The sequence below is a fragment of the Globicephala melas genome, chromosome 11, assembly GCF_963455315.2.
Source record: "Globicephala melas chromosome 11, mGloMel1.2, whole genome shotgun sequence".
Classification (NCBI taxonomy): Eukaryota; Metazoa; Chordata; class Mammalia; order Artiodactyla; family Delphinidae; genus Globicephala; species Globicephala melas.
The window spans coordinates 88675143-88689823 of record NC_083324.2 but is presented as its reverse complement, the minus strand read 5'-3'; the positions used below and the strand labels follow the sequence as shown (position 1 = coordinate 88689823).

The 14681-nt window shown below is 43.5% G+C and overlaps 1 protein-coding gene and 1 pseudogene across 3 annotated transcripts in view; both read left to right on the top strand.

The window, feature by feature from the left end:
• The first annotated feature begins 1879 nt into the window (after nucleotides 1–1879).
• Nucleotides 1880–2534, top strand: LOC115866028 (frataxin, mitochondrial pseudogene; annotated as a pseudogene).
• A 7121-nt stretch (nucleotides 2535–9655) lies between these two features.
• Nucleotides 9656–14681, top strand: part of RNF144B (ring finger protein 144B) — a 167398-nt gene continuing 162372 nt past the window's right edge. Inside the window, exons 1-2 of one of the 3 annotated variants that reach the window (XM_060307873.2) lie at nucleotides 9660–9794; nucleotides 10026–10098. The gene's annotated coding sequence lies outside the window, so the exon portion shown is untranslated. Of the gene's footprint in view, nucleotides 9795–10025; nucleotides 10099–10122; nucleotides 10250–14681 lie in introns of those variants that run through there. The other 2 variants (XM_060307875.1, XM_060307874.1) reach the window with 2 other exon arrangements.

Sequence of the window (14681 nt, the reverse complement as noted above, 5' to 3'; positions counted from 1 at the left end):
TAAAGCAGGGCCTGACGCATAGTAAGTGATCAATAGGGATTTGCCAAATGCATGCAAACCAAAATAAACTCTTATTATGAAGATTCAGAGCATTTTTTGTTTATTGCGTTGGGACGGTACATTAGGATGAGACAGGTTCTTTTGGCAAAAGTTTATTTAACCGCAGTTAAACAATTTTGTTTAACAGAAGTTTATTTCTCACTCTATAAAACTCTTGGTCAGTTCAGGCAACTCTGCAGGGCTTCCTTTCCTGTGATTTACTCATTGCCCTAGGCTCCTTTTGGTCTTGTGATCCACCATCACGATATGAGTCCTTAGTGTTCACAGTGTTAGGGGAATAGAGCAAGACACGAACTCATACCAGCTCCTCTAGGGTTCTGCTCATTGGCTAGTGACCAGATGGGTCATGCTACCCCACCTCACTGCAAAGAATCTAGGCAACATGGGGGCACATATGGAACAGTTGGTGAGCTTTGCTCTCTCTGCACAGAGGGGATGATAATTACAACCAAATAAGGTACAGTTGGGATCAACGGGGACCATGCTTAAAAATATTTGTTGGTTTAATTTTGGAAATGTTAAAACCCTGATTCTTAAATTGGTTCCATTTCTGCCTTAAGAAGTTTTTACATCCACTGCACACAGACATCTTATCTTTCTTACACACATATCTATCTTTCCCAGACGACAAGCTTCATGGGCAGGGACCACATCCATGCTTATTATTCTCTCCCAGTCCTTGGCACAGTGCCTAACACAAATACTTCTAAAATATGTGTTTAATTGAAATGCATCCCCTTTTGGTTCTAAGACAGTGGCATGGGTCTGTTGTCTGGATGCCATTTAAAGACCTTCCAGCAATACCAGCTCCGTAAATTAACGTGGCTCGAATAAGCTGATGACCAGATTCTCTTTTAAACCCGGTCATAAATATAAATATAGTGACACATTTGGTTCTTAAAAACAAGATATCATACTCTATTCTGGTAGAGTTAGCCAAAGTATCATATGCAGGTTAGTAATTTGAGATTAGGTTTGAAAATATGTGAATGCAACGATATCCAGTTGGTTGATAAATGGGATATTCTAGCTTGGACGATGGCCAGAGAAGACTATTCAAAGTAAGCAGCAGGAGAAGGTGAGGGATATGGTGGTAAGACAATAACAGTTGGAGAACAAAGGATAAGTGGTTACCAAATTTTCACCCTAGAATCTAATTTTGCTCTAAATTTAGCAAATATCATTTGTAACACATTTTATTAATATATCCTTAGCAACTGTTTCATGGAATGAGGCCAAAAAAATAGAGACGACAGAGCTTTGGTATTACTTCCCTTGTTTTCTGTAAAATAAAATCATCTCTGTTGAAAGGGGCTTTTCTACTTATGGACTAACATTGTTTAGATTATATTAAATGCCATCACTGTTGGTAGAATCATAACATCAGAGGCAGAAAAGTGTTTTCCACTACAAGTTGGCTAGAAATCCTCAACATTGTCACAAGATTGTCAAAACAGAGCATTATCTTAAAAAATTGACGTGAAACTCTAAAATATTCCTATGGGGGGATTCACTGGTGGTCCAGTGGTTAGGACTCTGTTCTCTCACTGCTGAGAGCCTGGGTTCAATCCCTGGTTGGGGAACTAAGATCCCACAAGCCAAATGGCCAAAAATAAATAAATATAAAGAAAGAAAGATAATTCCTATTTTGAGTCTATACACTTCTATAAATAAAATATTTCTTTTTTAAACTTATTCTTCATTTAAAGGAACTAGAGAAAGTTTGGGTGGGTATCTTCCCCATAGGCAGCTTGGGTTTAAAAAATTAAATTTAGAATGAACAGATGTTTGCAAGTTAGGAAAAGAAAAAGGTTTTTCGATGTGGACGCTTGGGCGCCGAGCGGCCGCCAGCCTCTTGCCCCGCTCGGCGCCTCCGGGCTCTGCCTAGGCCCGCGCCGGGGCCCCGCGGCCAACGAAGGACCCCCAGCTCTACGGCTGCCGGGGCCTGCGCACTGGGACCGCCGCGGCCGGCACACCCAGCCAGCCCAGTCTGAGTCTCTGCTGCCTCAACCGGATCCTGAATGTCAAAAAGCAGTGTGTCTGTTGGATGAATTTGAGGACAACGGGAACTTTGGGTGACGCTGGCCCTCAGGACAATACCGCCTATGAAAGACTGGCCGAGGAGACGCTGGACTCCTTAGCAGAGTTTTTTTGAAGACCTTGCAGACAAACCTTACACATTTGAAGACTATGATGTCTCCTTTGGGAGTGGTGTTTTAAGAATTAAACTGGGTGGAGATCTAGGAACGTACGTCATCAACAAGCAGACCACAAACGAGCAAATCTGGTTGTCTTCACCATCCAGTGTCCGCAAGCGTTACGACTGGACTGGGAGAAACTGGGTGTACTCCCACGACGGTGTGTCCCTCCACGAGCTGCTGGCCACAGAGCTGACTCAAGCCTTAAAAACCAAACTGGACTTATGTTCTCTGGCCTACTCTGGAAAAGGCAATTGCTGCCCAGCCGAATGCTAAAGACAGTGAAAGCTCTAAAGCCAAGACCCCAGCTTCCTTCTGCAGCTGAATGTCTAGTCTTCTCCATTCCTGCCTCTGACGACAGTTGCATTATGTGTAACGGCTCTGTGAAAAGACCGTGTCGCCTCTTGCCCTGCCCCTGAGTTAAGGTTTTTAATTTCCGTAGGTTTCTTTGGATTTATTGTCTGATTTCCTCCCTCCCGTGATAGCCCTTATCTTTCGTAATGTCTGTATGCCCATACCTTTAATATATAACCTCACAACAAAGAAAAAGAAGAAAGACAAATTCCAGGAGGATAAATGAATTGGCTTCACCATTCATTCCCTGAAAGACTTACTACAAAAACTGCATGAAGAGTGACCAACCTTGCCATTCTATCTCAAAATGAGACTCATTAAAGGGAAGCCTAAAACATTCCTACTCCTCTTGAAAGTGTAAACACTTCTAAGCCCTTTAGTATTGAAGCATCAGTGGCAACTCGGGAATTCTGAAACCGAAGACCATTTTCTGTTGGTGCTTTGTGACTGCCCCGGTGTGGCCCGCATGGGGTGACACAGGGAGATGTGGTGCCGTGTCTTCCATATGTGCATGTATATGTACACACATATATTTTTACATATACATTTACATGTGTGTGTACATATATATATTTTAAATTTAAGAGTCAGTATAGAATAAGCTATTGCAACACTGGTCTGAGGATGCAAAAAATCCCCCAAAAGCCATCTCTGTAAGCTCATGGATATAGTATAATAAATGAGGTCATGGAGCTGAGAGGTGCTTGGTAAACTGTGAAAGGCCACATAAATGAAAAGATGTTGGTGTTAATGAAAGGAACCCTGGTCTTACACTTGACCCAGCACAAAAGTAGTTGTCTGTCTCTGGGCCAGTTTCTCGAACTCCCTGGACCTCTCTTTCCCCGTGTTAACAGAAAGGGTTAAACTGGATAGAATATAGTCGATTCCCAATTTAGACATTTAGTGGTCCCCTCAGGCAACTTAACAGGCCAGCTTAATTCCCTCTAGTAGAGGAGATGACAGTGAACAGTTTTTTTTAAGCTTGAATTTCAGTTGAATTCATGTTCAAGTAATCATCTTTTATTGTGCCATTACCGTGCTAAGCCTGGGCTGTAGGCTGAATGCTAAGGTGTTGATCCTAACCCCCAATCACAGCCCTCATAAATGAGATTAGTGCCCTTGTAAGAGAGACTCCAGAGAGCTCCCTCATCCCTTTCACCATGTGAGGACACAGCAAGAAGACAGCTGTCTACGAACCAGGAAGCAGACCTTCACCAGACGCCCAGTCTGCTGGGGCCTTGATCTTGGACTTCCCAGCCTCCAGAGCTATGAGAAATAAATTTCTGTTTATAAGCCAAAAAAAAAACACCAAAAAAAAAAACCAAAAAGAAAAAGGTTTTTCGAAGATGGTGCTGGGCTTCCCTGCTGGCACAGTGGTTAAGAATCCGCCTGCCAGTGCAGGCAACACGGGTTCAAGCCCTGGTCCGGGAGGATCCCACATGTCGCAGAGCAACTAAGCCCCTGCACCACAACTACTGAGCCTGCGCTCTAGAGCCCATGAGCCACAGCTACTGAGCCCGTGAGCCACAACTACTGAAGCCTGAGAGCCTAGAACCCGTGGTCTGCAACAAGAGGAGCCACTGCAATGAGAAGCCCGTGCACCGCAACGAAGAGCAACCCCAGCTCGATGCAACTAGAGAAAGCCCGCTCGCAGCAACGAAGACCCAACATAGCCAAAAATTAATAAAATAAAATAAATAAATTTAAAAAAGAGATGATGCTGCCTCCTAATAATATTTTTTGGAAAAATACATTTGTTTTGTCTCTCTCCCATCCACATCTCAATCTAATGCAGTGAGTCTCAAGTGGGGGAGGGGGCATTATGCCCCCAGGGGACATTTGGCAATGTCTGGAGACATTTTTGGTCGTCCCAAGTAGGGAGAGGTGCTACTGGCATCTAGTGGGTAGAGGCTTGTGACGCTGCTTAAACATCCTTTAATGCACAAGACAGCCTACACGACAAAGAATTATTTGGTTCAAAACATCAATAGTGCTCAGATTAAGAAACCTTAATCTCATGCAATGTACAGTACTTTCTTTTCCTAGCACTCCACTAAAACTGCTCTCATAAAGACCAGTAATGATCTCCAAATAGGCAATTGAGACTTCTTTTGAATACTGCTATACTTTTACTTTATTTCTATGCAGCATTAGGTACTGTTTAGCATCCCCTTCTTCCAAAACCTTTTTCTCTTGACTTGCATGACATTGCTTTCTCTAGGGTCTCCTCCTTTGCTGGCTATCTTGCATCTGTTATCCTTTTAAATGTTGGTGTTCTCCAGGGATCCCCATAGGCCCTTGCTTCTTTCCTTAGACATGATTTTCTTGGGTGATCTCATCCACACCCCTGGTATCAATGACCTCTAGATGAATAAAATCCAAATCAATATATTTAACAACTTACTTTCTCTTTGAGCATCATACTCTTATAATTGCCTATCAGATTTCCTCGCTTAATATCCTATTAATATCTGAAATTCAACATATCACAGCTAAACCCATTCTCTAACAAATCTCTCTTCTTTTTATTTTTATTAATTAACTGATTTATTTATTTTTAGCCACGCTGCGTGGCTTGCAGGATCTTAGTTTCCCAACCAGGGATTGAACCCGGGCCATGGCAGTGAAAGCACCGAGTCCTAACCACTGGACTGCCAGGATATTCCCTCTTATTTATTTATTTATTGGTGAAGTAGAAAAGAATAGCTTTATTGCTTTGCCAGGCAAAGGGGGCCACAACAGGCTAATGCCCTCCAAACTGTGTCCCGACCTGGAAGGGGTAGTGAAGAGTTTTATGGTAATGGTTCAAGGAGGCGGGCAGGATCAGCTTGTGGACATTCTTCTGATTGGTTGGTGGTGAGGCAGTTGGGAGTCAGCATCATCAACCTGGTTCCAACCAGTCTGGGGTCTGTCTACATGCTTGTGGGCAGCACAAAGGTAACTTCTCCCACCTGTGGGGCTTTCGGTATCTGTCAAAGTTCAGGGGGAGATGTGAAGGTGCTGCAGAGGGGTTAAAGGCACAGCACTGCAGAGGCTTCCTGCGACATGGCCACACGGAACTTTAGAAATTGCTCCTCTGGGAGATCTGAGGTGTGCGCAGGTGGTCAAGGTCAACCCTCAGACGTGTCCGCTGGGTCCTGCCTCAGACCCTGGCTCTGTGTTCTGTGTGAAGCACCCCTCTAAGCGCTGTCTCCACTGAGAAGGGCTGCCACGACCACTGACAGTCTGGGCAGCTGGTGTCAGGACTTAAACTCAGGTTCTTTATGTCTTTTTGTAGGCATGTTTTTACATCATGATCCTGACACCTTGTCCTCCTTGACTGGGCATCTGACCAAGTAAGGCCAGTTAGTCCCCTCCCTGGGAATTAGGAATTGAGAGAGAGAATGAAGATAAAAGAGAATCAAGAGAAGGGAAGGAGAGAGAGTCAGGACTGTATTCAATTCCCATTTCAGATTGCTGTCTGTATCCATATGTTTGGCTCCCAGGTGACAGCCCTGTTACCTCTTAAACACTTCCTCTCCCCCCGACCCCCAAGTTATCTTGACTGCATTTCTATTACCTGCAACCATAGAGTCCTCATTCATACATCGACTGGCTATGAATTCAAGGGTTAGCCCCTTGCCTTGGTTTTCTCTGTAGATCCAGCACTTATGCCACTAACAGAGTAGATTGCACTATATAGATACAAAATAGATACTGGATACAAAAATATCTGTGAATCAATTAATGAAGAAAGGAGGAAAGGGAGAAAGGAAAGAAGGAAAAAGAGAAGTGTAGAGAGAGTTAAAAAGAAAAGAGGAGGGACTTCCCTGGTGGTGCAGTGGTTAAAAATCCGCCTGCCTATGCAGGGGATACGGGTTCGAGCCCTGGTCTGGGAAGATCCCACATGCCATGGAGCAACTAAGCCTGTGCACCACAATTACTGAGCCTGCGCTCTAGGGCCCGCGAGCCACAACTACTGAGCCCGTGCACCACAACTTGCAACCTGCATGCCTAGAGCCTGTGCTCTGCAACAAGAGAAGCCACCACAATGAGAAGCCTGCACACTGCAACAAAGACCAAAATAAATAAATTAATTAATTTAAAACAAAAATTTTAAAAGATTAAAAGAGGAGAGGAGAAATAGGAAAGGAAAAATATGAAGGAAAATTGAGGATAGTAGAAATAAGAGAAGAGAGAGAGAGAGAGAGAGAGAGAGAATGTAGCAAATGATCTCAAAATAATAACAAGCAAAGCTAGGGGTAAAATGTTTGGCTTTCCTCCTCTGGCTCTGGTCAGCCAGCTTTCCCCCTGGATATTACGTCTGCCCCTGTGCTCTCAGAGTAGAGAGAAGGTCTAGCAGGGAGCCCTGGTACCTCCAAACACCTTAGCGCTAGCACTTGAGCTTTCCTTTAGATCTTCTGATTACAGCCCACCATGCTTACGCCATAAGGTAATTCAGCTCCCGGGGCAGCCACAGGTGTCTAAGACCTAAACTAATCTAGAGAGCATGACCTAGTACAAGTAGCATGAACTTTGATTTCCGACAGATGGATTGAAATCGAGGCAGATCATAAGACGATTAGATGGCAGGAGTGAAAGATAATAGGAATAAAACAACTCTCTCAGAAGGAGAGGCGAGCTCCTTCTTTATTGGGGTAGGAGCATACTGGTTTGCTGTCCCAAAGCAGGAAATTTGGAATATGTATATATCAGTGATTCCTGTGTGTCCAATTTTCCTTTAATTTACTCCACTACTCAGTAACAAATCAACATTCTTTTTATCCTTGAACTGTATGAGCTAGAGTTATGTATAAACAAAATATCTTGTAAAAAAACTCAACAAAACCCAACCCCCAAAACATACCATTCTCTCTCTATCTCTAATTTCTATTTACCTCTATTGTTTCTCAATTGTTTCTCACGCTGACTCTCCTCCCTCCCCACGTCCCTTCAGGAAGAGTTCCTCTCTCCAAGGACTTGTGGTGGGGCGGATTTCACAAAGGCATGAGGATCTACATGCTGATACTCATTGACCATGTCTCCCTTCTAAAGCTCTTCTCTCCATTCCCTCTCATCCCTACCCCCCATCCTCATTTTTTTCCTGTCTGTAGGCAGTAGTCTTTCTCAAGCAAAAATCTGATCTCGTTATTACCTTGCCTTAACATTTCAATGTCTCCCCACTGTCTGTGGAATAAAGCGCAATTTTATTTTTATATTATTTTTTTATAAGATGAAGCCATTATTTTGATTTGTTTTGTTTTGTGTTTTGGCCCTGCCATGCTGCTTGCAGGATCTTAGTTTCCCAACCAGAGATTAAACCCGGGCCCCCTGCAGTGGGAGCACGGAGTTCTAACCACTGGACCGCCGGGGAATTCCCTAAGATGCAATTTTAAAACAGGGCCTAGAAGACTCTACATGATCTGGCCTCTGCTTACCTCTCTAGCCTGCCTCTCCATTCTTCCTCCCAAACACTCCCACTCCCACTCTTTGGAAACAATCTTCCAGCCACAATCAATGAGCTTCTTTAAATTCTCTGAATTACCAGGCTTTTCTTACCTTCCGGTTTTCCCTGCATGCTTACCCCTCCCCCAACTCTTTCTCCTCCTATGGCTTCCTGTATACTACCCTCTGTGAGTGCCATCCTCTATCAGAGCATCTACTTTCAAAAGCCTGTTTACTTGCCTATCCCCTCTTCAGCTTGCCGAGGTTAGGGATGTTATCTTTCTTGCTATCTCTTCTATCCCTAGCCCTGAGCAGTGTCTTGAACTAGTAAGCATTCAATAAATATTGGCTGAATGACTAAGAAGGCCAGAGCCTTTGTGCTAACCTCCCCCACCCCCACTCTTCCTCTGTCACCTAAGGGGGTCCTTTCATTTGCAATAACTTGTTTAATGAGTTTGTCTTCCAGCACTGGCCTCCTGCCCAATAGAGAACCCTGACAATTCTAGTAAGCACCAATTTTTTTTTTCCAGCCCTTAGATTAAAAAGTTATCTGGTAAGTTTAGGAAAGATAGTGGACTAACATGGAGTTAAAACGTATTTTAACGTATTTGCATTTCCCAGCGCTCTGTTATAAACTGGTTGCTTCTCAATTCCTAGTACCCTTAAATTATAACATGACTATGAATAATGTTACACTCTAATCTACTCTATAAACGTATATTGATAAGTAAATGAATGAACAAACGGAGCGCCATTTAACAACTCACCTTCCACATTCCCAGTAGGGATATGTCACTCCCAGTTCCTGCCTGTTAGTGATACAGTGATGTTTTCACATATCGCTTCCCATCGCTCTCATCTTTTATATTATTCAGTATGCTCTCCCTTTTGCTAGCTCGTTTGCCGTTAGAACTCTCTTTGAATACATCCACCTGCTCCTCCCCAGAACTTTGGCTTCAAAACTGCATCTCTCCTAACCGGGAACGGAGGCATGCTCAGTACTCCAAGCCAGGTGAAATTAACTGCCCTTGCCCTGACGTGGGGCCCTGACAGGTGGCAGGTATCGACAATGCTAGCAAAAGAAACTTGTCCTGTCTTCTACAGCTGAACATATCCTTCCCGGGGCCAATCGAAAGTCCTTGCCACCTAAGGGTAACTAGTGGGGACGTCTACATTTTTAAAACAATAAAATGGAAGGAGCAATTTTGGGAAAATAAGAATGACTGGCAGCAGATTCTCAGAGCACAATCTACATGAATATCAACTGTCGAGTGATGCTGTGATTAAAACAAATGAGGACGGAGGCAGGGGATGAATGGAAGTGGTGTCTGCCTTGAACCTCGGTGGGCAGATCAAAGATTTTAAAAGGGTTTTTCTGAAATTGCCCAGCCCCAGAATTTCCAGGATCCCGTTCGCTGCCAGCTTCCTAAAGGGAGCGCGTTTCTGGGGGTGTGTGCGTGCGCGCGCTGGGGGAGGGAAGGCTCGGGAGAGGGGCCACCGCTCTCCGGAATAAACAGCAGGGGGAGAAGGGGAGCGCGCGAAGGGCGGCGGGAGGGGATGAGGAGGCAGCCGCGGGGGCGAGGGCCGGGGGAGGGGCCCCAGACGCGCGCAGGGGCTGGTAGCCGGGAGACCCGAATGCCTCCGATACCTGAAGCCGCTGCCGGGAGAAGCTGACAGCTGACGCCAGCGGGCGCACGCGCTCGCCGGAGCCCTGCCCCTCGCGGTCTCCCTGCCCCGGGCTCCGACCTCGCGCGCATGGTAAGGAGGGGCGCGGGTTGCTGCCCTCGCACCGGCGCTGCAGGCCCGCGGTGCCTGCTGCCGGCTCGGCCTCCCCAGGCTGTCACCTCCTGCTCCCTCCCTCGCCCCCTCCCCGGTCCCCTCGGCGCCCGGCCGAGCCCCAGGCGGGCGGCCCTCAGGGACTCCGGCCCTCGCGGACCCCCCGCCTCCTCTCTGCCCTCACCCCTCACTTTTCCCCCTTCCCCCGGGCAGCTCCGAAACCCCGCACCCCCGGCCCCGGACGAGAGGGCGAAGGAGGAGGCAGGAGGTCGTCCAGCGTGTCCAGGTGTGTGGCGCAAACACCGGCGCACCGTTTTCCCCCTCGAGTCTGCAATAATTTCCAAGCTGAGAAATCACAACTCCTCTCCTTCCAAAACATACCTCTTTCCCCTTTTGTTACTATACTAACTTTGGGAGGATATTAACCCGTGGTCAAGGTAGGTGTCTTATCTTTTGTATCTGCACCAAACAGTGATGGAGGTTCTTTGGTTTTGGTTTTTGGGTTTTGTTTTCCTGAAAATTAAATACTGTGATGAGTTTACAAGGTTTTCTGGGTGACTGCGGTGCGAGAACTTGATCACAGCTTAAAGCAATAGCTCCTACGCGGGCGCTGAGATCATGATTAAGAAATTGGGATGTGTGTGCGTGTGCGCGCAGGCTTCTGTGTATTTAAAAAGCACTCCAGGTGATTGCGATGCACTCTCCCCTCATAATTACTTGAAAATATCTGTAAGGTCCTTATGAGGAGAGGGGGCACCCAACTGTTGGCAAACATCCCCTGAAAATAGTAGTGTGAATAGGGAATTAAAACGGAGTGAAAGCTGCTTCTCTTCAAGTTGGTGAATTTGGTGCAGTGTCATTGGTTTTAAGATGGCAATTTTGGGACGGGAGGGTTAACGTTCTTTTGAAACTCAGATATAGGATGGAAAGAAATACCCCACTTCTAACCGCCCTTGTTAAAGAGTTAGTTTTTAAACATAAGCTTTTAAGATGTAAGAATTCCTTCACAAGTACCCTGGCAATTAGAAAGGACGGGGGCCTATTCTCCTGGGAATCAGAAAAGTTTCCTTCACTGAGCTTGCGTTGGCTGACTTTCTGTCAATGACCACTGGCATTTTTACATGTTGGTTATTTTAAGGCTAAAGACACTAATGGACTATATCTCTAGGAACCCAAAGAGGAATTATCATATAAATTGATTTAGTTCCTGTTTACATTCCTATTTGAACCAAGCTCTTCTACCCTGAATTGGTTAAGAGTGTAAATTATATTGTATTTGAGTTTGCACTAGTACTGTTTCTCCATCTTGAACTTTGTCATAGATGTACATCTGCTGCTTTTCATGTATATCTATACCTGAACCATTCTAAGTAATTAACAAACTCTGAGTGTAACTACCAGGGAAAATAAAGATTTTTGTTTATCTGTCTTTTGGAAATTTGAGGTGAAGGACTAATTTTTTTTAAATACCATGAAGTAGGTATGATAGTAAATCATACAACATTTTATGAAATGAGATGCTTGTTATGAAATAGGGATAATATTTGATACTTGCTTTCAAGGATATTAAGGACAAGTAGGTGACTGTCTGTAAAGCATTTTGAACCTTTAGAGTCACTGTCTAGGTATTGAGTCAATGGGATTGTTTTCCTGGCAACCTTTTTCACCTTTCTAAAATTAACTTTCCTCTAGGAAAAATAGTGCAGATACACACGATTCAGCCAACCAAGTCCAGAAACTACTGTGTTTGAATTTTAAAAGTGACCTTAATTCATTCTAATACATCTAGTGTTCGCAGCTTATGACACAAAGTATGCAGAAATATTCACTATTTGCTGACATCTTCAAAGCATTGGCTTAATGAGGGGAGTTATGAACAGAGTACAACGTTGTGTTATACATTTTGCTGGCTTAGGGAAAACTATTATTTTCCTAAGGTTTCTGTGTATATATGTGTACACTGGGTCTGGGACTTACATAATTATGTACATATATGTAACACATGTTTTTAATAGAAATGAAAACCTGCAATATTTTTCTTTGTGACAGGACACTGTAAGCATTAGGTTTTGATTACTTTTTCATGGAAATTTTAATATGACAGAACTGAAAACTTCAAGGAAGTAATTCCACCAAGAGCTATTTGGAACTGAAGGCCTTTTTTAATGAAAGATGTTTGAAGCCCTTAGTCTGTGTGCTTAGCATCCACCGAGCAGTTCTTTGTGAGCGAGTTAAGGGCGGTAGATCCAATTCTGGCAGCCTCAGTGGATGATTAGACCCTGCCACTCTTCTCCAGACCTTTAATTTGGTCTGTAACTTGATGCTTCACTGACCCCACACTCCCCCTGCCGCGCTAGCTCACAGAGCAATTGCTGGCACTCTGGATTGAATTTTTTCCACTCCCATCAATTAGGACGTTTGCATTGGTTGAAGAATTCAGTTACATTTTTAGCTCAGTATTCTAAGAAATACCTTTAGCCACAAAGAGAGTAGTAGGCTTAGGGCAGCCTAGATCACAAATTGCCTTATTTAATGGTGCTGTGTTAATTTCCCAATGATTCAACCTGTATAGAAATAATCGAGTCATACAGTATTAAAGTTGGAAGGCACTTTAGAAGTCATCTAGATTCTAATAATTTCTTTCTACAGATGAATGTTGATGCAATCGTAGCCATAATCCAAACTTTGAGAAGAGACATTACATTTCATATTCTTTTCATAGACATTAAATTTTATATTCTTTCCAGTTCTTGTAGTAATGAGGACTTCGCTCATTTGAAATGAATTTCTATACGAGTTCAGTGATGTAGGAATGGCAGTAAAGTAAGTTGCAAATCTCTGATTTCCAATGAAATTCAAAGTGTGATCTTAAGGGCAATGTAAGTCATTTACAAAGATGGTGAACGACTATAAACTAGCATCCTGTGTTTTTCATTATCTTGCATGGGGACTATTTCAACCTACTGACAGAAGAAAAGGAGTACCCTAAGAAAGATGAGGGCAAAGAGAGAAGAGCAAGGTGGTGGGATGTGTGAAGAGCATGACTTAATGAATCAGCAAATCATTCAGAAATGGTTGGCCTTCAGACCCCTCCCCAGAGATTTTAATCTGAAATAATGGAGACAATCACTGGGGTTTCTAGCCCTCAAAATCCTACTTAAATGAGACTTGGTTTGGGGAAGTTCCATCTCTTGATGTTTCTGCCTTTCAAGATCTTCTGTCTTAAAGATCTATCTTCCCAAGTTCCTAGGGTTGAGGATTTACAAAAGAATTTATCCTGATATATAGGCACTGAAAGGATTGGATCCAATCTTAAGAGACCACATAGAATCTAGGGGAGTACTCTTGCTAGTGGCAAGATCACCACCATTTATTTATTTAGGTACTTTACATACATTAAAAAGTATCTTCATAGTCCTAACAGATAGACATTATGGTCCCCTTTATATAGATCTGTGATTCAGAGAAGTTAAGCATCTTGACCGCACACACATACCCCTTTCAACACCCCACACTGCTTCCCTAGAGTCAAGCTGTTGGTTGAATCTGTAGATGATAGTATGCTAATTTTGGGATATCTGGCAAATTTCCTTATTCTGCAAAGACCTTATAAAGTCTTCACATGTTTCTATATTTCAGTGTAGCTGTGTTCAATGTGTGGAGCTCAACATTCTTGCATAGATTTAAAGACTAAAGACAATTACTAGGTTTAAAATACGTGTTCCAAAGTAGAATTAATCCTCAACAATCAAGATGCCTTTTTTTAAAAAAAATATTTATTTATTTTTATTTTTGGCTGTATTGGGTCTTCGTTGCTGTGCGTGGGCTTTCTCTAGTTGCGGCGAGCTGGGGCTACTCTTCGTTGCGGTGCACGGGCTTCTCATTGCCGTGGCTTCTCTTGTTGCGGAGCACGGGCTCTAGGTGCCCAGGCTCAGTAGTTGTGGTGCATGGGCTTAGTTGCTCCACGGAATGTGGGATCTTCCCGGACCAGGGATAGAACCCGTGTGCCCTGCATTGGCAGGCGGATTCTTAACTACTGAGCCACCAGGGAAGCCCAAGACACCTTTGAAAATATATTTTCTTTATAATTTCATGACATTTTGGTGATTCACATCTATAATATGACTAATTGCTACACCTTCCATTACTCCCTACAAGTGATTCTGTATTACATGGTACCACTTCCTTCAAGGCTTTTTAGAAATTCTGTTTTCTAGTGTCGTCCTGCCCAGAGCAGTTATAAATTAAAATGTGTATTAATTAAATTTACTTTCTTTTCCTTTTTTTTTTTTTTTTTGCGGTACGCGGGCCTCTCACTGTTGTGGCCTCTCCTGTTGCAGAGCACAGGCTCTAGACGTGCAGGCTCAGCGGCCATGGCTCACGGGCCCAGCCGCTCCGCATCATGTGGTATCTTCCCAGACTGGGGCACGAACCCCTGTCCCCTGCATCGGCAGGCGGACTCTCAACCACTGCACCATCAAGGAAGCCCAAATTTACTTCTTTTATGTCTCCTGTATATTACAGTTAGGATGTTATATTTGTTTGGTTTTGAAAATATGTATGTAATTAGACTATATTTTCTATGAATTTCATTTCAAGACAGCAAAGGAGTAACTTACAGAATATTTGTTATAAAAATGAGCTTTAGTTTGAGAGGGTTGAAAGTCATTGTCCTATAAGGAATATTTCTACTGAATCTGACACAAATAGAACTATTTAGCAGTAAAAATTTTACCATTAGTTTCATAAATTTATGTTTTAATCAACTTCTTTTGGCTTTTGTTATTCTATCTGATCAACATTAAACCTTACGTAAAGAAGTGAAGAGTTGTCTCCTTAAAGTTTAACCTTGAAGCTTCTACCCCAGGA